Here is a 21967-nt window from a genome sequence, read left to right on the forward strand (position 1 = left end):
AGTGATACAACAGCTAAGAATAAAACAAAGATTGGGATGTGTTTATCACCCACAACCACAGGTAATGGTAGAAAGGGTAAATGGAACTCTTAAGGCTAAGATCACCAAAATATGTGCTGACACTCAACTCAATTGGGTTGATGCCTTACCTCTTGCATTAATGCAGTACCGCATGCAGACCAATAGAATTACTAATCTAACACCGCATGAAATGCCAACAGGAAGACCCATGCCAATACCATACCTGAGAGGTCCCTATGAAGGCCCACCTCTAGAAAAGTTGCAGATGGAATTAAGGGCTTACATGAGACAACTGACTGCTATAAATAAAGCCATTTATTCACAGGAACAGAACAGGGGACCCAGACAAGAAGATGAAGCGCCCTGTCCAATAGTGCCCAGAGACCAAGTGTACCTGAGAGTTTTTAGGAGGAGATGGAATGAACCCAGAAGGGAAGGACCTTTTAAAGTAATAAGGGCAACCCCAACAGCAGTACAGGTAGAAGGTAACACAACATGGTATCATTTAAATCACTGCACCAGAGCATGTATGCCAACACTACCACAAGGCCAGGTACATAGAGCAGAAGAGGAATAGGAAGACTCAGACATGACTTCCCCTGAGGTTGAAAGAGAAACTGAAGTTCATGACCAAGAAATGGAAGAACAAGGGGAAGGAAGTGAAGAGCAGGAAGGAGAAGGTAGTAATGTTGTTAGACCTCATTCTAGGGCAACTGAAGATGCTGAGACAGGAGATGAAGTGCAGATGCAGGAGGATGTACCACAGGCAGTGGAGACAGGACAGGAAGGTGAGGGAGGTCCTGACACTGATAGTAATGCTGGTACACCTGATGCAGCAGTTATCCCAGACCCAAGGCCATCCAGAGAACAATCTCCGGAAGACCCATGGAATGTTGAGTTTCCCACACTCAACCCTGCTGACCTCGAATGGTCCCCTTCACAAATCCAGTGGTCCCCATAATGGCACTGAATCAACACAAGGTACTCAAGTAAATAAATCTATTAAAAAGAGGTCCTTTGACCCCTCATATGATGACTATGATTATGAGGAGCAGTCGCAGAATCAAAGACTAAGCATAAAGAAAATCCTCAGACTACAGGATTGAGATATCAGGTTACAAAGTCGCCACCTTCTCCATACCAGCCTATACAACCGCCATTAACAATGATTTATGATGATACAGATTATGATGCAGACCCATCAATGAGAAAGGAAAGACTGTTAGAATATGCACACCAAAATGACTGGTTTAAATGGGCTGAATACACAGTAAAACTATCAGGAATGTCTAGTTGCGTGTTATGTTCACCATCACCTATGAAAAATCTGATAATAGTCCCAAACTGATACGACTATATGCATTGTGCGCAATATTACTCAAAAAGTTGTACTGAAGGAGAAAGAACATCTTTTTGCCCAGCTGAATGTCTGGCATTTCTAGGATATCCAGGATTCAACAGATACTACAACATGGAAGGCTACGTTTAAAATTGAAAAAGGAATATGTACTCGAGTAAGACTGGTGCAAGAAGTGACCATGTTAACATGGAACCCCCAAGAATCTGAAGCCCAGACTGAACCAAGACAAATTTTCCAGAACAAACATAGAGTAAAGAGAGCATACAAACCAGACCCTAATGTTTACTTAGATGCAATTGGACAACCCAGAGGGATACCACAGGAATTTAAAGCTAAAGATGAAATAAAATCAGGCTTTGAATCTATATTAGTGTGGATAACACCCAATAAGAATGCAGAATGGATCAATTACATTTATTACAATCAGCAAAGATTTATAAATTACACTGATGAAGCTTTAAAAGCCTTAGGAGAACAGTTAGCTGCTTCATGTAAAATAACATGGCAAAATTGACAAGCTCTGAATTGGCTATTGGCAGAGAAGGGAGGTGTCTGTGTGATGTTTGGAGCTGAATGTTGTACTTATATCCCAAACAACACAGCTCCTGATGGCTCTTTTACAGCAGCAATGAAGAAGTTGAAAAATTTAAGAGAGGAAGTGACTATGAATGCAGGAATAGACCAACAATTTCGAAACTGGTTTGATAACCTATTTGGGTCATGGAGACAATGGGAATTTAAGGCTAATTTAAGTGGGAATAATGATAGCCACAGCATTTGCAATTTTTGTGTTGCTGTTCTGTTGTATTGTGCCTCTTTTCAGCTCAATGATGGTTAATGTGGCAGCCAGACAAATGGTCAATGTGTCTGTGAGACCTTCTGGGATTAATATTGCAGCCACTATGCACCCTATAACCATAGACCCTGGACTGGATGAACTAGATGAATTTTTAAAGTATAAAGAAGGGTAGGGAAGGGGAGCCTTTTTATTTTTGACTCTTTATTTTTACTTTTCTATTGTTTCTGACAGTAAGGGAGTCAGTATATTCATTGTATTTTCTTTTATCATAAATTTAGGTAGAACTCTAGATTGGATAGAGTAGGCAGGAAGATAGAGGGTGTTATGTTTGTTATTTTGGCATATAGCCCTTCCAGAAGTTATTATTCATTTACTATTTAAGTTTTACTCAAGTTCAATTATCATTTCTTTCAATTATAATGTTTAATTTTTAATCAAGTAGAGTTTGAATTATTTTAGAATGTATAATGATTGAGTAAATTACTTTACACTGAAACATATACATGTATAAGTTTTGATAAACACTGAGACACACTTTAAAGTGCCAAGAGGAAAAGAAGAAAGGATCAACGAGCACCTCAGTGCTTAGCAGCAAGAGTAAGACTCTACTGGTGGTTTAAAAACCAGCTGTCTACTCCAACACCACCAGATAACGCTCCGGGCTACCGGGAATGTCTGTGAGCTCCTCTGGCACTGTGACACGTACCATCATTCTGAGTAATCTACTAATAATCACTGAAGTGTGTTAATCTACTAAAATAAGTGTAATCACTGATGTATTCTACACACCGCAAGGCTAAGATTGCATGCACATGCATTTATTCACAAAGCTGATTGTTTTTGATTAAGGTAACCCCCAAGAAAGTATTTAGCTAGGGAGATAAGATCTTTTACTTCCTCCAAGTCAAATTTGAAGGGAGATGTTTGGTCTTATTTCTGCTCCGGAGTACAGTCTCATAAGAGCAGTCATTGGTAGAGGAATGTGTGACTTATACTGGTCACTTGGCAAGAATGAAGGAGACTGACTTGTGAGGTTGCACTCTGGGAAAGGGCAATAGCGGTGAGACTGTGAGAAAGACTCAAAGGGGGATATATATGGTATATTTTCAATATTAATCATATAAATAGAAGTATTAACAAGCATTATATAATTTAGAGATATGTACATGTGACATAACCAATTACAATGAGAAAAGCACATGTGGAACATGCTCAGACAACATACAGAGCAAAAACAGAAACTCATGATGCACAGTATAGTCATTAAGCAAGAAGCTCATTATGGTTAATGACAAGAGACTAATTGTGTTATCATTACATTATTTTGTTTGTTTAAAATGTACACTTTCTAAAAATAAATGTTCTTTTTAAAAATTAGATAAGTTGCTAGGTTTCCACCATTAGAAAAAGTCAGATGGTCTAAGAAATAATGGTGGTGAGCTGAAATGATGTAAGATGCAAGTCCATTGGTCGGAGATAACCAGGTTGAACGATTTATGGACTCAGAAGAGATAGCAGAAGTGTATAAAGTTGGAAGTGTGGAACAGTGAGGCCAAAATGGACAGCTGGCCTTCTCAGGTTTATTGGTTGTTCAATAAACTATTACCTTTGGCATCTGGAACCCCTGACTCTGAGAGATTTCTTGCAAAGAGGGAAAGAATCTTCAACATTTTTCCACAACAAGACACACACACACGGAGCTGTGTCATGTTATTATGTTCCAGTTCAGTGTTTTAAGTTGTAATTAGTCTTGTTGAGTGTCAATCCGGTTCCTGCTTCCTCCTTTACCGACAAACGAGAGGCTAGTCTGCCACAGTGTCCCAGACCATCTCTGCAAGCATATTAATATAAAAATACATAAGAACACGTACTTTTCTTTGTTACTTTTAGATTTAGATTTTAGATTAGAACAAATTATTAGAATAAGCTTTGTGTTCCCTTTGAAAAACTGGTCCTGACTGGCTGGTGCTGCAGTGCTGGTTCAGTGTTTAGGCACAAATTTAGGCAGCGTACAAAATAAATAAATAATTAAATAAATGAATAAAAACGATAGTGAAATGTCTGTATTTATTATTATTATAATTATTATTATTATTATTATGACTAGATGCTAGTAGTTTAAAAAACATTACATTGTACACTTGTTCTTAGGTTTACAAGTTCCCTATCTGTCACTCACTCGATGTTGTGTCGATGTAGTGACACTAGGGGTCACTCCTGGGAGCCCGAGACACCTCTGGTCTTTGATAAAAGACCAATGAAAATTGGCGAGTGGTATTTGCATGCTACTCCCCCGGACATACGGGTATAAAAGGAGCTGGTATGCAACCACTCATTCAGATTTTCTCTTCGGAGCCAAACGGTCATGCTCATTGAGCTGAATTTCTACTGTTCATTCACCTCTGCTGGATCTGATGGCGCATTTCAGCGGCTTCTCCCTCCTCTGCACTGGTGCACTGCAGAGAACGCCCCTGGGTGCTTTGGCAGAAAAAAAGTATATTTTCTAAAAGAGTTTAATTCTCTAAAAGAGTATATTTCTCTAAAAGAGCAGCACACACGGAACGTCTTTTTAAAGATGCCTTTCCGATTGTGTATTATTTCTGGTTGCGGTCGTTATCTCTCAACTTCGGATGGTCATGATCGCTGTCTTTCGTGTCTGGGCACGACCCACATGGAGGCAGCGTTCATGGATGGTTCATGTTCTCACTCCGAGAACATGACCATGGCAACGTTGTGGTCGCGGCTTGCTTTCGTAAGACTCCCCGCCTTGGTCCTTCTACCTATGGGTATGAGGCCAGTGCGGCTAGTACTGGGGGTGATTTGAGGACCCCAATGGGATCGCCTTCGGCGGGTATCCCCCCGTGGACCTCCCATTCCCCAGCATGCTCGTCTGCCCCAGTCGGGCTTCCAGATGAGTCCGCCGGCTCCTCTCACAGCAGGTCTGGCCTCTTGTTCAGAGCCCATGAAGATGATGAGCTCTTGAGCGCAGCATCGGAGAGCAGTCTTGTCCAGTCGGACACAGAAGCCTCAGCTGGGCTACCCCCCTCGGGGACGATTGCCCAGTCACAGGCTGATGCAGAGATGATGGACATGCTTTCACGGGCTGCGACCGTCGGGCTAGAGTGGAACCCTCTGCTCTCCCCTGAACCCTCACGGCTCGATGATTGGTTCCTGGGCTCGCGGCACCGCTCAAAGCAGCCACGCCCCGTTCCAGTGCCTTTCTTCCCAGAAGTGCACGAGGAGCTGATGAAATCGTGGGGGGCACCTTTTACTGCCCGGTCCCGATTCCTCAGTTCCCCCGCCCTCACTACCCTCGATGGTGGGGTGGCCAGAGGCTATATGGCGATTCCCCCGGTGGATAAGGCGCTCGCAGTGCACCTATGCTCGTAGAGCGCCACCACCTGGCGCGGACGCCCAAAGCTCCCGTCCAAGCCCTGTAGGTTCACATCATCCCTGACAGCTAAAGCCTACAGCGCTGCTGGACAAGCCGCCTCTGCCCTGCACACCATGGCTCTCCTGCAGGTCTACCAAGCCAAGGCGCTAAAAGAACTGCACTAGGGTAGTTCCACCCCAGATCTGATGCAGGAACTGCGCTCGGCCACCGACCTCGCTCTCTGAGCGACGAAGGTCATTGCGCGGTCTCTCGGGCGGACGATGGCCATATTAGTGGTCCAGGAGTGCCACCTTTGGCTCAACCTGGTCGAGATGGGTGAGGCCGACAAGACACGGTTCCTTGCTGCCCCCATTTCCCAGGCTGGCCTATTCGGCAACACCGTCGAGGACTTTGCCCAGCAGTTCTCAACGGTGAAGCAGCAGACGGAGGCTATCCGGCATATCCTGCCCCGGCGCAGCTCAAGATCCTGCACCCCGTATGCTCGTCGCCAAGGGCGGGCCCCGGCGTGGAGCCCACCACAGAAAGCAGATGTCACCCACCTCACAGTCGCCGCTAAGAACCCACTGAGGTCGATGGGTGACCCAGGGTCGAAGAAACCCACTCACCTGGAGCTGGTAAGAAGAACACTCCATCCCTCGGTGGAGGGCCGGGGGGAGAATCTTTTGTTGCCTTTTTTTTTATTTCGCCACATGCCCAAGTGGCTGCGGTACCCAACAGTTTAGCAAAAGAGTGGTTTCCTTCTTCTCGGGTCACATACCCAGTGTGCACGGTGGTCATCACGACTACCGTCCACGGGTTTTTCCTTGCAGGATTGGCGCTCCAGCGGTGGTCTTCCCGCCACTGAGCGCCCAGCTGTGGCACACAGCCACCCCGATGTTACAGTCTCCACAGGTTATGAGGACAGGCCTCTCCCTCCCCCATCCCAGGCTGTTCCGCGGGTGGTCACAAGGAGCCAGGTAAGTGCTTCAATGTCCCTAGACTCAGCACGGCCACGATGTGGTGTGGCACCTTGAGCTCCACCCCGCCGCGAGGCCCCACCTGCCGGTACGTCCGACGATGTTGTCCCCTTGGTCCCCCTTGCGTGGAACTTGGATGAGTGGCTTGCGAGCAACTGGTCTCCAGGCACGTCGTGGTCACGACAGACGCCTCCAAAATGGGCTGGGGCGCTGTTTGCAACGGGTATGCAGCCGCCGGCTTGTGGACGGGCCCGCGACTGCATTGGCACATCAAATGCCTCGAGTTGTTGGCAATTCTGCTCGCCCTGCGGAGGTTTCAGCACGTGAGCACGTGTTAGTTCGGACAGACAACACGGCAATGGTAGCATATGTCAACCGCCAAGGCGGTCTGTGCTCTCGTTGTATGTCACAACTCGCCCGCCGTCTCCTCCTCTGGAGTCAGCAGCACTTCAAGTCGCTGCGAGCCACTCACATCCCGGGTAACCTCAACACTACAGCGGACGCGCTGTCACGGCAGGTTACCCTCAGGGGAGAGTGGAGACTCCACCCTCAGGTGGTCCAGCTGATTTGGAGTCGATTCGGACAGGCACAGGTGCACCTGTTTGCCTCCCAAGAATCCTCCCACTGCCTACTCTGGTATGCCCTGACTGAGGACCCCTCAGTATAGATGCGCTGGCACACAGCTGGCCCCCTGGCCTGTGCAAGTATGCGTTTCCCCCAGTGAGCCTACTTGCACAGACCCTGTGCAAGGTCAGGGAGGACGAGGAGCAGGTCATCCTGATAGCACCCTACTGGCCCACCCAGACGTGGTTCTCGGACCTCACGTTCCTCACGACAGCCCCCCTGGCGAATTCCCCTGAGGAAGGACCTTCTTTCTCAGGGACGGGGCACCATCTGGCACCCGCGACCAGACCTCTGGAATCTCCATGTCTGGCCCCTGGATGGGACGCGGAAGACCTAAGCAGTCTACCACCCGTGGTGGTAGACACGATCACTCAGGCTGGGGCCTCCTCTATGAGGCGCCTGTATGCCTTTAAGTGGCATCTGTTCGCTAAGTGGTGTTCTTCTTGACGGGAAGACCCCTAGAGATGCGCAGTTGGATCAGTGCTTTCCTTCCTGCAGGAGAGGTTGAAAGGGCGGCTGTCCCCTTCCACCTTGAAGATGTACGTTGCCGCCATAGCAGCACAACACAACACAGTCGACGGTAAGTCCTTAGGGAAGCACGACCTGATCATCAGGTTCCTGAGAGGTGCCAGGTGGCTGAATCCCTCCAGACCGCGCCTCGTTCCCTCATGGGACCTCTCTGTAGTTCTTCAGGGTCTACAGAGAGCCCCTTTTGAGCCTTTGCAGTCAGCTGAGCCAAGGCACTCTCCTTGAAGACTGCCCTCCTGACTGCGCTCACTTCCATCAAGAAGGTAGGAGACCTGCAAGTGTTCTCTGTCAGCGAAACGTGCCTGGAGTTCGGTCCTAGTGTCACTACATCGACACAACGTCTAGTTCCCTCCGTCAGGGAACGGAGGTTACGCAAGCAACCAGGATGTTTTCTCCATGGTACACTGTAAAAAGTGTTAGCCTACAATTGTTACCTTAAAGAGCTATTTGTACCTAATCAAGCCCTTAAAATTAGTTTGTTGGTTTTACCAAATGTATTCAGATTCATTCAGTTATGTTAAATATTATTTTGACTTATACCAGAAATATAAAATTTAATGTGGATCACCACATTGCTTAGGTTCTCAGGAAGTGACCGATTTTTCCCACATCAAGAAAACTTGTTCTATACAATATTTTTAGTCATATGTAACATCAATGCATTGCTACAGTGCAGTGCTGTTGGTTGCAGCATCTTAAAGTAGAAAATGTTTTTCTTATAAAGCACTGCAAGGGATTAGTCTTTATTTTGCAGTAATCCTATTAGTTTTGTTTCTGCATAACATATGCAGTAATTTTGTTACATTTAATTCGCTCCAAATGATTTAGCTCTCTTGGTGTGTCCTGAGGGAGCAAACAGCAGTATACAAAGCCTGCATGCGGAGGTGAGCGAGCATGTTAAGCGCACTTTACTTACTCTCACTCAAAAGTAGAGTTGGTTATTAAAATTAATCAAACTTCACAACACTATTCCGAAAAGATGACAAAGTGTGTCGGCCTTTCAAGTTAGTTTGTGGATTTAAGGAATTGGTGATTATTTTTGCACGTTCTTAATTTTCACCAGTTCTCCACGCCGTTTGGATTACACCAATTTGTGATGCTTCCGTTCGTTTTTTTTTTGAGCCCTGGCTACGTTTCAGCGTCTCATGGACCGAATCCTCAGACTGCATTCAGCTTACGCCTACTGAGATGACATCATCATTTACAGCAATGATTGGCAGCAGCACATGCAGCATCTGAGGGTGGTTCTGAGATCGCTGAGACGAGTGGGACTCACAGCAAACCCCAAGAAGTGCGCGATTGGGTGAGTGGAGGTACAGTATCTGGGGTTCCACTTGGGTCACAGTGAAGTGTGTCCCCAAATTGACAAGACCTCGGTGATTGCAACCTGCCTGAGGCTCAAGACCAAAAAGGGGGTGAGACATTTCCTGGGGCTGGCTGACTATTATAGGAGATTCGTGCCTAATTATTCGGATGTCACCAGCACGCTGACTGATCTCACCAAAAAGGGAGCTCCAGACCTGGTCCAGTGGATGAAGCAGTGTCAACAGGTGTTTACACAAGTTAAAGCCGCACTTTGTGGGGGGCCACTTTTACATTCACCCAATTTCTCTATCCCTTTTTTCTTGCAGATGAACGCTTCAGACAGAGGGCTGGGGACTGTACTCTCACAGGTGGTGGAGGGGGAGGAGCGCCCGGTGCTGTACATTAGCCACAAGCTCTCATTGAGGGAGACTAAGTACAGCACCGTAGAGAAGGAGTGTCTCTCCATCAAGTGGGCGGTCCTCACTCTCCGGTACTACCTGTTGGGACGGACCTTCACCCTCTGCTCGGATCACGCCCCACTCCAATGGCTCCACCACATGAAGGATGCCAACACGCAGATCACCCGTTGGTATCTGGCTCTTCAGCTGTTTAAGTTCAAGGTGGTCCACAGACCGGGAGCGCAGATGGCTGTCGCCGACTTCCTTTCCAGAAATGGAGGGGAGTGGTAGACAGGCCGGATGTCTCCCCGGCCTGAGTCGGGTGGTGGGGATATGTGGCAGCGGGGGCGTGGTTGAGCATCCGTCAGGAGAGAGAGAGAAAGCGGTATGGGTGCTTGCACCTGAGCTAGATTATTTGTAACACCTGTCTCTAATTCCAGTGAGCATGGGGAGAGCGTCATATAAGCAGTCACACCACCAGCAGAGAGGGTGAGAGGGTCTGGCACACAGAAGGCCACGGTGCTCCTGAAGCTGAAGCTGTTTAACCTGTTATGTTTATGAAGCTGATGTGTTTAAGTGACTACGTGTTTATGAAGCCGACGTGATAAATGCCTATATGCCTGTGAAGCTGATGAGTTTGTGAAGTTGTAAAGCACTGAAGTGGCCTATTAAAAGTCCTACCTGAGCCAGGAAAAACTTGCTTCCCTTTGTTCTCCTTCCCGCCGGCTGTGAAGCTGTTCTACAATTTGACATTTGCGGAAGGAAAAGAACATGGGAGGATATAAAACAATACACTGTCCTGAATCTCTGCTCTGCTCATATCATATCCTTAAAGCAGTCAAACAGGCAAACTGGGGATAATGGTCTGAGATGCTTCCTTACCTTTGCATTTGCAAGGCTGCAAAATGCATGTTCCATCACTGAGTCAGGTAACACCTTCAGAGCACTCTGAACAGTTCTGTCTACTCCCAAAAGCACAAAAAGTGTTCAAGCAAGCCTGCCTTTCATTGAATGTCTTATTTTGAAACCACAAGAGGCACCTGAACACTCAGTCTTGGAAGACTAAGAAATGGAGGACTGTAGTGAAGGATCATTCTTTCATCAGCTGTTTGAAGAGGTCAAGGAGCAGGCAGCACATGAGATGGTGTCAAATAAGGACAACCTATACTTCTGCCCCGGAATTCTCAACTTCTTCTTTGAGAACTACCTTGCCATCTTTCCCTTGTGGAGTGGTGTACTCTTAGGACATCTGAAGAGGTATGCCTCAGATGACAAAAATAAGCAGAATGTGGGAACCAAGAACAAGCCAGACAAGACAAGGGACAAAAACTGTCATGTTGAGAAGTGCTTTGGCATTTTTTTCTCCCCTTTTCTCCCCAATTTGGAATGCCCAATTCCCAGTGCACTCTAAGTCCTCATAGTGGCATAGTGACTGGCCTCAATCTAGGTGGCAGATGTCAAATCTCAGTTGCCTCCACGTCTGAGACCGTCAATCCGTGCATCTTATCACGTGGCTTGTTGAGCGTGTTACTGAAAAGACATTGGAAACTAAGAGATATTTAATGTGATTTGCATTATTCTGTGCAGATTTGTTTTTTGTTTTGTTTTTTGTATGCTGATTCTGCATGCTTGATCCAAACTTGAATGGAGAGCCAGAACCCCTGATCTGTGGTTCAAAATTCATTGTGATTCCTGATCTGTGGTCCAAGACTCCTAGTGAACGCGGATTCACTGGCTGGAAAATTTTGCAACTTACAGCTAAGCTGAGATCTCAATATACACACACTACCCGGGTAGAAAGAGAGAGAAAGAGAGAAAAAAAACAACTAAAAGGCCTTTTCACACATTAACAATACACGATTACATTTACTCAACTATATTAAGACATTTACACATTTCAAGGAACCTTAACACCAATGGACATTGGAGAAATCTTGCTTAAGTGAGGGGACACTGAAATCTTCAGAGGGAAACCTTACTGAATCGCCCTTGTTTCTTTCTTTCTTTTTTTCTTTATTGTTACATTGTTAATAAATGTGCCGGCTGTTTACTGTTTCACAAGACTACTGAGCCCATTTCTTTTATATCCTCCTAGAGACGAACCTAGCCTTATTTTTTAAAAAGTATCCTTTGTTACCTGTTACATAAGTAAATAATTTTAAAATAAAATCAGTTTTTTAACTTCTCACCCCTTATTCAGATTATAGAAAGTTACTTCCGGGCTATTCTTAACTCCTGTGATGCAACTGGTAAAATTTACCAGTTGAGTCATTTTACTACATGCGTCATTTTGTATGACAAAAGACAACAGATGGCTCAACAAGCTTTAAGAATAAGTGCTTCAGCTATGTTTTTGTACAGAAACACCTACCTACAATATTCTCGTTTGTTGATTTCCTTAGGAAAAACTGTCACACAGGTGAACTTCCAGGAATACAATGTTTTCATTACTTTTGTAAATTGCAACAATGTGCACTGGATGTTTGTGGTTAGTAAAAATATTCATTCAAATAAGATTTGTATTTACAGTAATGTGTAAACTTGTGTACTGTAGCTTGATAAATTCTGATATTGTTCATTTGTTCTTTGTTTTGTGTATGTTTGAGCTGCTTTTATGTACATGCTATTGAATCAAGAGATATTTGTTTCTTTCTAGTATCTTCATGCCATGCCAGAAAATGTTGTGGTTGACCCTCAGTGAGGCACCGACAAAATGGAAGCCAGACAGGCGTGTTATAGATTTGGGTACATTAGCTTGATAATTAAATTAACTGTAAATATTCAGGTGTAGCAAAACTTTCCGATAATGTATGCTCAAAATGACAAGCATGTGTTCAGTGTATTTCTCAAAACTAGGGAATTCTTTAAAATGCGACACAATCAACAAAGAAAAAAGGGCTAGGTGGACACCAGATGGACACCTGGCACCATAAATCACACATTTCACACCTGAGCTGTGGTGTTTTTGTAATGCAGGTAACAGAATAGTGGTTTACATTAGATACTGGACATACAAACCTTCCCATGGGAAAATGTGTCTTCACATACCTACTGTCACTCCAGATGGCCAAGCTGGTGGTGGAGGAATTTCCAGAAATTCCTGACACTATCAACATAACTCCCACCAAAGAGTGGATGTGCCGTTGCAGAATAAAAATGGCAGAAGAAATTCTGCAGGCATCAGGTATTGAAATTAGCTAAACAATAATCTTGAAAGTACATTTAACTGAATTGTAAAAATGAATTTAATTACAAGTTTACATTTAAATAATTGAAGTGTCCAGGGAGGAGTATTGTTCTGTGTGTGGAAATGAGGACTATCCCCAAAAAGAGCACTGTATTTGGGTAATAAATACACTGATCAGCCACAACATTAAATCCACTGACAGGTAAAATGAATAACATTGATTATCTCATTACAGTGGCACCTGTCAAGGGATGGGATATAAACTCAGTGTCCCTTTTCAGGACACTGCATTTTAAAGATAATTTTGTAAAACTCCAAATAACTTTACAGATCTTTATTGCAAAGGGTTTAAACAATGTTTTCCATGCTTGTTCAATTAACCATAAACAATTACTGAACATGCACCTGTGGAACGGTCATTAAGACACTAACAGCTTACAGACGGTAGGCAATTAAAGTCACAGTTATAAAAACTTAGGACATTAAAGAGACCTTTCTACTGACTCTGTCCAAAAGAAAGATGTCCAGGGTCCCTGCTCATCTGCGTGAACATGCCTTAGGCATGCTTCATAGAGGCATGAGGACTGCAGATATGGCCAGGGCAATAAATTGCAATGTCTATACTGTGAGATGCCTAAGACAGCACTACAGGGAGACAGGAAGGACAGCTGATCATCCTCGCAGTGGCAGACCACGTGTAACAACACCTGCACACGATTGGTACATCCGAATATCACACCTGCAGGACAGGGACAGGATGGCAACAACAACTGTCTGAGTTACACCAGGAACGCAAAATCCATCCATCAGTGCTCAGACTGTCCGCAACAAGCTGAGAGAGTGCTCTTCACTGATGAGTTGTGGTTTTGTCTCACCAGGGGTGATGGTCGGACTTGTGTTTATCGTCGAAAGAATGAGCGTAACACCGAGGCCTGTACTCTGGAGCGGGATCGATTTGGAGGTGGAGGGTCCATCATGGTCTGGGGCGGTGTGTCACAGCATCATCGGACTGAGCTTGTTGTCATTGCAGGAAATCTCAACACTATGCGTTACATGGAAGACATCCTCCTCCCTCATGTGGTACCCTTCCTGCAGGCTCATCCTGACATGCCGCTCCAGCATGACAATGCCACCAGCCATACTGCTCGTTCTGTGCATGATTTCCTGCAAGACAGGAATGTCAATGTACTGCCATGGCCAGCAAAGAGCCCAGATCTCAATCCCATTGAGCATGTCTGGGACCTGTTGGATTGGAGGGTGAGGGCTAGGGCCATTTCCCCCAAAAATGTCCAGGAAATTGCAAGTGCCTTGGTGGAAGTGTGGGGTAACATCTCACAGCAAGAACTGGCAAATCTGGTGCAGTCCATGAGGAGGAGATGCACTGCAGTACTTAATGCAGCTGGTGGCCACACCAGATACTGACTGTTACTTCTGATTTTGAAAGACCCCCCCCCCTTGTTCAGGGACACATTATTCCATTTCTGTTCATCACATGTCTGTGAAACTTGTTCAGTTTATGTCTTAGTTGTTGAATCTTTTTATGTATACAAATATTTACACATGTTAAGTTTGCTGAAAATAAAAGCAGTTTTAAAAAGGACGTTTCTTTTTTTGCTGAGTTTATTAGGCAGCAAGTGAATAGTCAGTTCTTGAATTGTATATGTTGGAAGCAGGAAAAATGGGCAAGCGTAAGGATCTGAGCGGCTTTGACAAGGGCCAAACTGTGTTTGCTAGATGACTGGGTCAGGGCATCTCCAAAACGGCAGGTCTTGTGGGGTGTTCCCAGTATGCTGAAGGACAACCGGTGAACCAGCGGCAGTGTCATGGGTGCCCAAGGCTCATTGATGCACGTGGGGAGTGAAGGCTAGCCCATTTGGTCTGATCCCAAAGAAGAGCTACTGTAGCACAAATTGCTGAATAACGTAATGCTGGCCATGATAAAAAAGTGTCAGAACACAAAGTGCATTGCAGCTTGCTGCGTATAGGGCTGCGTTGCTGCAGACTGGTCAGAGTGCCCATGCTGACCCCTATCCACCGCCGAAAGCGTCTACAATGGGCACGTGAGCATCAGAACTGGACCATGGAGCAATGGAAGAAGGTGGCTTGGTCTGAGGAATCACGTTTTCTTTTAGATCATGTGGATGGCCAGGTGCATGTGCATCGTTTACCTGAAGAGATGGCAGCAGGATAGACTATGGGAAGAAGGCAGGCTGGTGGAGGCAGTGTGATGCTCTGGGCAATGTTCTGCTGGGAAATCTTGGGTCCTGGCATTCATGTGGATGTTACTTTGACACGTACCACCTACCTAAAGATTGTTGCAGACCACGTACACCCCTTCATGGCAGCGGTATTCCCTAATGGCAGTGGCCTCTTTCAGCAGGATAATGTGCCCTGCCACACTGCACACGTTGTTCGGGAATGGTTTGAGGAACATGTCAAAGAGTTCAAGCTGTTGGCTTGGCCTCCAAATTCCCCATATCTCAATCTGACTGAGCATCTATTGGATGTGCTGGATCAACAAGTCCTATCCATGGAGGCCCAACCTCACAACTTACAGGACTTAAAGGATCTGCTGCTAACATCTTGGTGCCAGATACCACAGGACACCTTCAGAGGTCTAGTGGAGTCCATGCCTTGATGGATCATAGGTGGTTTGTCGGCACGAGGGGGACCTACACGATATTAGGCAGGTGGTTTTAATGTTGTGGCTGATTGGTGTATGTATTTGACTTGAAGACTGTGTATTTACTGATCATTTAAACAATCAAAAAATGCAGCCACTGTATAAGCCCTCTTTTCTTAGGTCCAGTGTGAAAAGTGCAAGAGATGGTTTCATGTGAAGTGCCTAATAGTTGCAATCCCACAAGAAGATGAACCATGGTTTTGTGGTTTGTGTATTTACGTTTTTGTAAAGAAAAGCTAATATTTGCTTTTTTTAAAGTTGTAAATGCTTTAAGAAACTATTTTTAGAGTGTTTTGTAGTTGTTATGTGAACACTTGCACATATATGTAAAGCTAATATAATTTCAAGTTTGTTATAGAGATGCCAAAAACAATGTTGACTTGAATACATTGCCTGGCCAAATTTTTTGCATACTCTAATATTTCGTTGGACCACCTTTAGCTTTGATTACAGCGTACATCGTACATTGTGGCATTGTTTTGACAATCTTAATGCAACATCACAACATTTATTTCCATCCAGAGTTGCATACATTTTTGGCCAAGATCTTGTTTGATGACGGGAGAGTCGAACCACTCCGTAAAGTGTTCTCCAGCACATCCCAAAGACTTTCAATGGGTTAAGGTCAGAACTCTGTGGTGGCCAATTCATGTGTGAAATTGATTCCTCATGCTCCCTGAACCACTCTTTCACAATTTGAGCTCAATGAATCTTGGCATTGTCATCCTGGAATATGCCTGTGCCATCAGAGAAGAAAAAATCCCTTGATGGGATAACCTGGTCATTCAGTACATTCAGGTAGTCAGCTGACTTATTTTTATTTTATTGTTTGCATAATGTTGCTGAGCCTAGACCTGACCAATTGAAGCAACCCCAGATCATAACACTGACTCCAGAGGCTTGTACAGTGGGCACTATGCATGACGGGTGCATCGATTCATGTGCTTCCTTTCTTACCTTGACGCACCCATCGCTTTGGAATCGGGTATATCTGGGCTCTTCAGACCACATGACCTTTTTCCATTGCTCCGCATTCCAATTTTTATGCTCCCTAGAAAATTTAAGTTTTTTTTTTTTTTCTCCGATTAGCCTCAACAGCTATGTGGCCAAAAGAAAGCTAATTGTTAGTAAGTCCCAATCCTGTAAGTTCTCATAGCATTGTGCATGTAGAAATGCTCTTACTTTCACTATTAAACAGTTCTACTGTCGATTTTTAACGATGTGACTTCAAGCATTTTAGTGATCTCCGATCATGATCATTCAAGATTTTTTTCCGACCACATTTCTCCCACGAAGCTGATAGTTTACCACTATCCTTCCAGGTTTTAATAATGTGTTGGACAGTTCTTAACACAATTCCAGTGATTTCAGCAATCTCCTTAGTTGTTTTCTTTGCTTGATGCAGGCCAATAATTTGCCCCTTCTGAAACATAACATCTTTTCCATGATCACGGAATACATCTTCCGACACGGTTATTTAAGAAATGAGAAGCTACACACTGCATCAGTTAGGATTAAAAAATTGTTGCCAGCTGAATCATATTAATCACTGCAATAATGATCTGATCATAGGCTCTTAAGTATCTGCCTATTTAAATCCAAACGGTAACTTATTTTTATAGCCAGGCAGTCTACACTGTCTATACTGTATATAATATATATGCATAATATGATAGATGTAGATGTCTTTGTGCTCTTAAGTTCTGTGAACATTTATAACTTTACAACTGAATGAATAACAATTCCTTCCTCGTGCTCATTGTCATATATCTGAATATTAACATGCTTTACTGTCCTACATTAACTCGTATAACTGTCAATAACAATATGCTGTTCTGTTTTTAAGACTCAATCATTTCAACAATCATTTTTATTTGTTTAGTGCTTTTCACAATGTACATCATTTCAAAGAAGCTTTACAAGAACTCATTCTGTAATGTCTTAAATGCCTTAAAAACCCCAACCAACAGTTTTACAGAAAGTCATATCTTAATGTCTTTGTCTTTTATGGGGTCATGTCATGAGAAATAAAATTGTCTTTAATATTTTGACAAGTAAGAGAATATATCATTCAACAATAAAAACATATTGAAAGTTACACAACTCAAAACTCCCTTTACAGTCCAAAGAGCGCATTTATTTTTCCACCTCGCAAAAACGACTCCATTTTTAAATTGGCCACATAAAACAGCCTCAACAACATTCGTAATCGTTGTGGTGAACTGAGAGAGAAAGTGGCTGAGGTACTCCAACTCTGAAAGTTTGCTTTTAATCAACGAAAAGATTAAGATGTGGAGAAACGTTATCGTGTTCCTGGTTGTGGAATAACGTCATCTCTGCGTAGCCTTCTGAAGGATCCCAGCAATAGGAATGAGTGGCATATTCAAATTAAGTGTCACTGTGGGATTATATGTTTGTGGAACATTTCTCTACTGATTCTTTTGAGAGCCATGATTCAGGCTTTGCAAAGAAACTTATATTGAAAGATGAAGCAATGTCAACAATTTTGGACACAACACTACCACTGGTGAGTAACAAATTAAATACTACTGTTTCAACTGTATGTGTTTGTTTGATATTTAAGGAACTGTACAGTCAGATGGTTTTATGGCGGGTGACATTTGCTCTGCAAAGACGTAGGTGTGTCTTAAAGTAAAGTACACAGAAATTGAGCATTTCAGACAGAAGACCAGAGACAGGGTGGAAAAAGGTCATGTAATACTACTTCATGATTGTTTTCTGTGCAAAAAACTTATAAATAAACTGCAAGGAAGAAAAAAAAATGCATGACATGACCCCTTTAAGATTAATATTTGAATCATGTTTTACGTTAGCTACTGTAACTTTCGTTACTAATAACTGTGATTAATGAACAAAGCTGACAATGGCTTTGTTTTAGAGAGAATAAAATAAAAACAGCAATAATTGGGCAGTGGGACTAAAACCTAGTATTTTAATTGAAAAAATGTTTTATCATCTGACACCGCAAGTACCATAACGCTACTCAAAACAAACCAGTCACCACAGAAAGTGCGGTGGCCTGATGTATGACGTCATGGTTTCATAATTTCATCAACTGGTATAATAAAAAAAACCTTTTCCCCCTTATTTTATACATCCTGTAGGAGTTGTTGGCGAGTTAAACTTCCAACACTGTATCACTCTTTAATAATATAAAAATGTGCTTACCGTGACACATTTGGGCAAAACTTCCTTAAATGTGTCCGTAGAGTACTTGATGAGCTGTAACTTTTTCCACATGGAGAGCAGTAGTATGGATTCTCTCTAGTATGCACTTTCTCATGTTTGTTCTGCTGTTTCGACCGTTTGAAACCCTTTCCACAATGTGAGCACTTGTAAGGTTTTTCTCCAGTATGAATTCTTTGGTGCACTTTCAAGTCTTCAGCTCTGATAAAAGCTTTACCACACTCTGAGCATACATGAGGTTTTACACCCAAATGTATTCTCTGGTGCTGTTTCATATAAGCCAGCTGTGAAAAACTCTTTCCACAAACAGTGCAGCTGTAAGGCTTTTCATTAGACTCATGAAGCTTCAAGTGTCTTTTTAGCACTGATGCAAAAATAAATTTTTGACCACACTGATCACAGCTAAATGGCTTTTCTTCAAAGTGATAGCGCAGATGACGTCTGAGACTGATTGCCTGTTTAAAACTTTTGCCACAATGAGAACAGTGGTGTAATTGATTAGAGTGAATATTTCTATGTTTTCTTAGGCTACTTGGATTTGCTAATCTCTTTCCACACTCAAGGCATGTGAAAGGCTCTCTAGTGTGAGTTCTCATGTGCTCCTTAAGGCTCTCTTTGTGTCTGAAACTCTTTCCACATTGAGAGCATGTGAAAGGCTTCTCTTCAGTATGTGTTCTTATGTGGACATTAAGGTGCCCTTTTTGTTTGAAACTCTTTTCACACAGAGGGCAGGTGTAAGCATTTTTTGTTTTTGTTCTTAGAGTTGAGAATGTTTTTTTTGTCTGAGAGCAGCTATAAGATTTTTCTCCAGATGTGAAATCATCAGAATTCTGATACTGATGTTTCTCCTCCTCTTCATTCAGTTCCTCACTTTCCTCTTTCACTTCCATCAGCTCTAAAAAGAATATACAGTCGTTAGTCAATATAAGAGGGATAAATGTGAAAAAAAAGAAAATAACAGTGAACTGCAAACAATTAGCACAAAGCAACAGAGATCAAGTATTCATTTCTATGTAATCCTTGTCATACAAAGAGGTTAATTCTGTCATCCTCACATTCAGTGAATTATCCTGCAATAGGCAACAAAGTTTGGCCTGCCCCACTGATTGAAAATTTGTTGTACCGTAGTGGTAGGACTGCACGGTTCACCATGACAACCTCAGTGGTTGAGTGCCACCAGCAGAGATTTGCACGTACTTATTTAAAACCTTGCGAAAACCTGAAATAAATTCCTGAAATAGCAGCATATAATATAAGTATAGTGAAGTATTAGATCCTTAGTTACTGAATTTGTGCTTTTAGAGACCTATTAATTTATAGATAGAGACTTAAGAAATTTGCGCCATAAAGCACTGTAACACTCTCAATGGAAAGGAGGAGGTGAGAACCGGCTTAGTAATATAAATAATAGTTTAATTATAAACTGAACCAAACACACACACACACACACACACACACACAGAGGTTGGGCAGCTGCCCGTAACTCTCTCTCTGTCGCACTGCCATCTCAGGCCGCCCTTATCCCTCTCTGGCTTCATCAGCCTAATTAGGGGCCTGGTGTGTGGAATCACGACCCGGCCCCACCCTCCGCCCTGCCACAAGCACATTATTACTTCAACGCCCTGTTCACAACGTGAGTTACGCATCCAGCATGCAACTTAGTTCATGTTTAGCTGTGCATTCGCTTCATTGTCTGTGCAAATGAAAGTTGTTATATTATATTTATGTTGTTGACATAGATTAATCTCACATATAGGATTTGTTTGAGTAAGGGGATTAACCTGCTAGTAAAGTGCTTCAGTTTACAGGTTTTTTCTCTTTTAGCTCAAAACACTATGACTGGATCATATAATTAAGGTTTTAATCAACAAGGTTTTTCTTTGTTCATTGATGGAAAATTCCAAAATGCTGCACATCATTTTAACAGATGAAAAAAAATAATAATGACGGATAAAAATGTATACGTTTTAAATATATAAATAAATATAATGATTCTAATAATGACTATTTGTAGCCACTGCTGTTGTGTACAGTCGAACGCTCAACTTTAAAACGATACTTTATTTGACTGTGTGCGCATACACAGGCGATCTGTGCATTCGTGCTACGACTGCTATAAGACACTGGACTATTTCTTTTCAAGAGTTTAGACCCATGAAGATGTCTTCAAATTCCTTCAGACTTGAGTTGTACAAATGTAGGCATTTCCTGATCTCCTCACCAAGCGCTTTTGACGTGCACATTCACTGTTGTTGTTTTATCTTCGTCTCCTGTTTTTTTTTACCAGTGATTACATCCTCTTCTTGCACTTATTTGTGAAAGCAATGGCTCAGCGGTGAGTGTTGCTACCTTGTGGACCCACTAATTAGTGTAAAAAATTATAGGCACATGCAAATACAGTACTGTGTGTTCAGAATACTCAAGGCAAGGCAAGTTTATTTATATAGCACATTTCATACACAATGGCAATTCAAAGTGCTTTACATATGAATTTGAAAGAAAACATAAGATACATAAAAAAAAATGTTTTTTTCAAGGTTAGTAAAAATTGGGCCACAAAAGTTAGTGCTGCATCCTGTATGCAGATGCTTAGCGTTCACATCTGAATGCTGTTCTGTTTATGAGTAAAGAATAAATCATTTAAAAAATGGGCTTTACATCTCTTTTAATAAGTTCCTCCTCCTCTGTTTGATTTGTTTGGGAGCCGTTCCGTTTTGTGTGTTTAGCTTTCTCCTTATTTTGGCACTCTCAGTCTCAGCAGGTGGAGTGTTGCACATTGTTAGACATGCCTACGTTATTCTGAGATATCCACTGTATAGCAAAATCTCTACCAGTTGACAGTTTATACCGTCGCCAAAATATATATTGCTGAGCCCTAGTGTGTCCACTGCGAGCAACTGATTGTAAATGGCTTGCTCACATACATGTATACTTACCATAACATTATACAGTTGGTTGTCAGTGAAAAAATAGACAAGTTAATCCTGTCTTAATAAGGCAATAGATATTTTTTTAAATACATTGTGATCACTTTGCGACGTGTTATCAATTATTACATGTAAACCATGTGACATTAAAAATGTGACATGCATTATCATCCTTTACTACTTGCCTCAGTCTATGTGCAGAAGCTGTTTTACTATTTGATCATGATTTAAAGTAATATATATGCAGTAGATAATGCGTAATTTGTAATGTTTACATTCTGCATTCAAGGCCTTAATGTTAAGCAAATATACTATACATGGCCATAATATGCATGGTTAACTAGGGCTGAATGATTGATTGAAAAAAATAGAAATCACAATATGATGTAGTGCAAATATCAAACCTGTATCAAACCCGGGCTGTGATTTAATTAAATAAACAGTCTGCAGGTGCTGCTCGCTGTGCTTACTCTATGTGGGTGTGGTGATGGGGGCGTGGCTAAGCGAAGTTTGCAGAGAACAAGGCCGGGAGAGACAAAGCGGTAAGGATTGACACCTGTGGCAAATCACCTCTAACA

General features: G+C 42.9%; 1 protein-coding gene across 6 annotated transcripts in view; it reads right to left on the minus strand.

The window, feature by feature from the left end:
- Positions 1 to 17108: 17108 nt before the first annotated feature.
- Positions 17109 to 21967, minus strand: part of LOC127442891 (gastrula zinc finger protein XlCGF8.2DB-like) — a 295005-nt gene continuing 290146 nt past the window's right edge. For all 6 annotated transcript variants that reach the window (XM_051701219.1, XM_051701214.1, XM_051701215.1 and 3 more), the window contains one exon: positions 17109 to 19357. The gene's annotated coding sequence lies outside the window, so the exon portion shown is untranslated. The remainder of the gene's footprint in view (positions 19358 to 21967) is intronic.

This window comes from Myxocyprinus asiaticus, chromosome 6 (genome assembly GCF_019703515.2).
Source record: "Myxocyprinus asiaticus isolate MX2 ecotype Aquarium Trade chromosome 6, UBuf_Myxa_2, whole genome shotgun sequence".
Taxonomy (NCBI): domain Eukaryota; kingdom Metazoa; phylum Chordata; class Actinopteri; order Cypriniformes; family Catostomidae; genus Myxocyprinus; species Myxocyprinus asiaticus.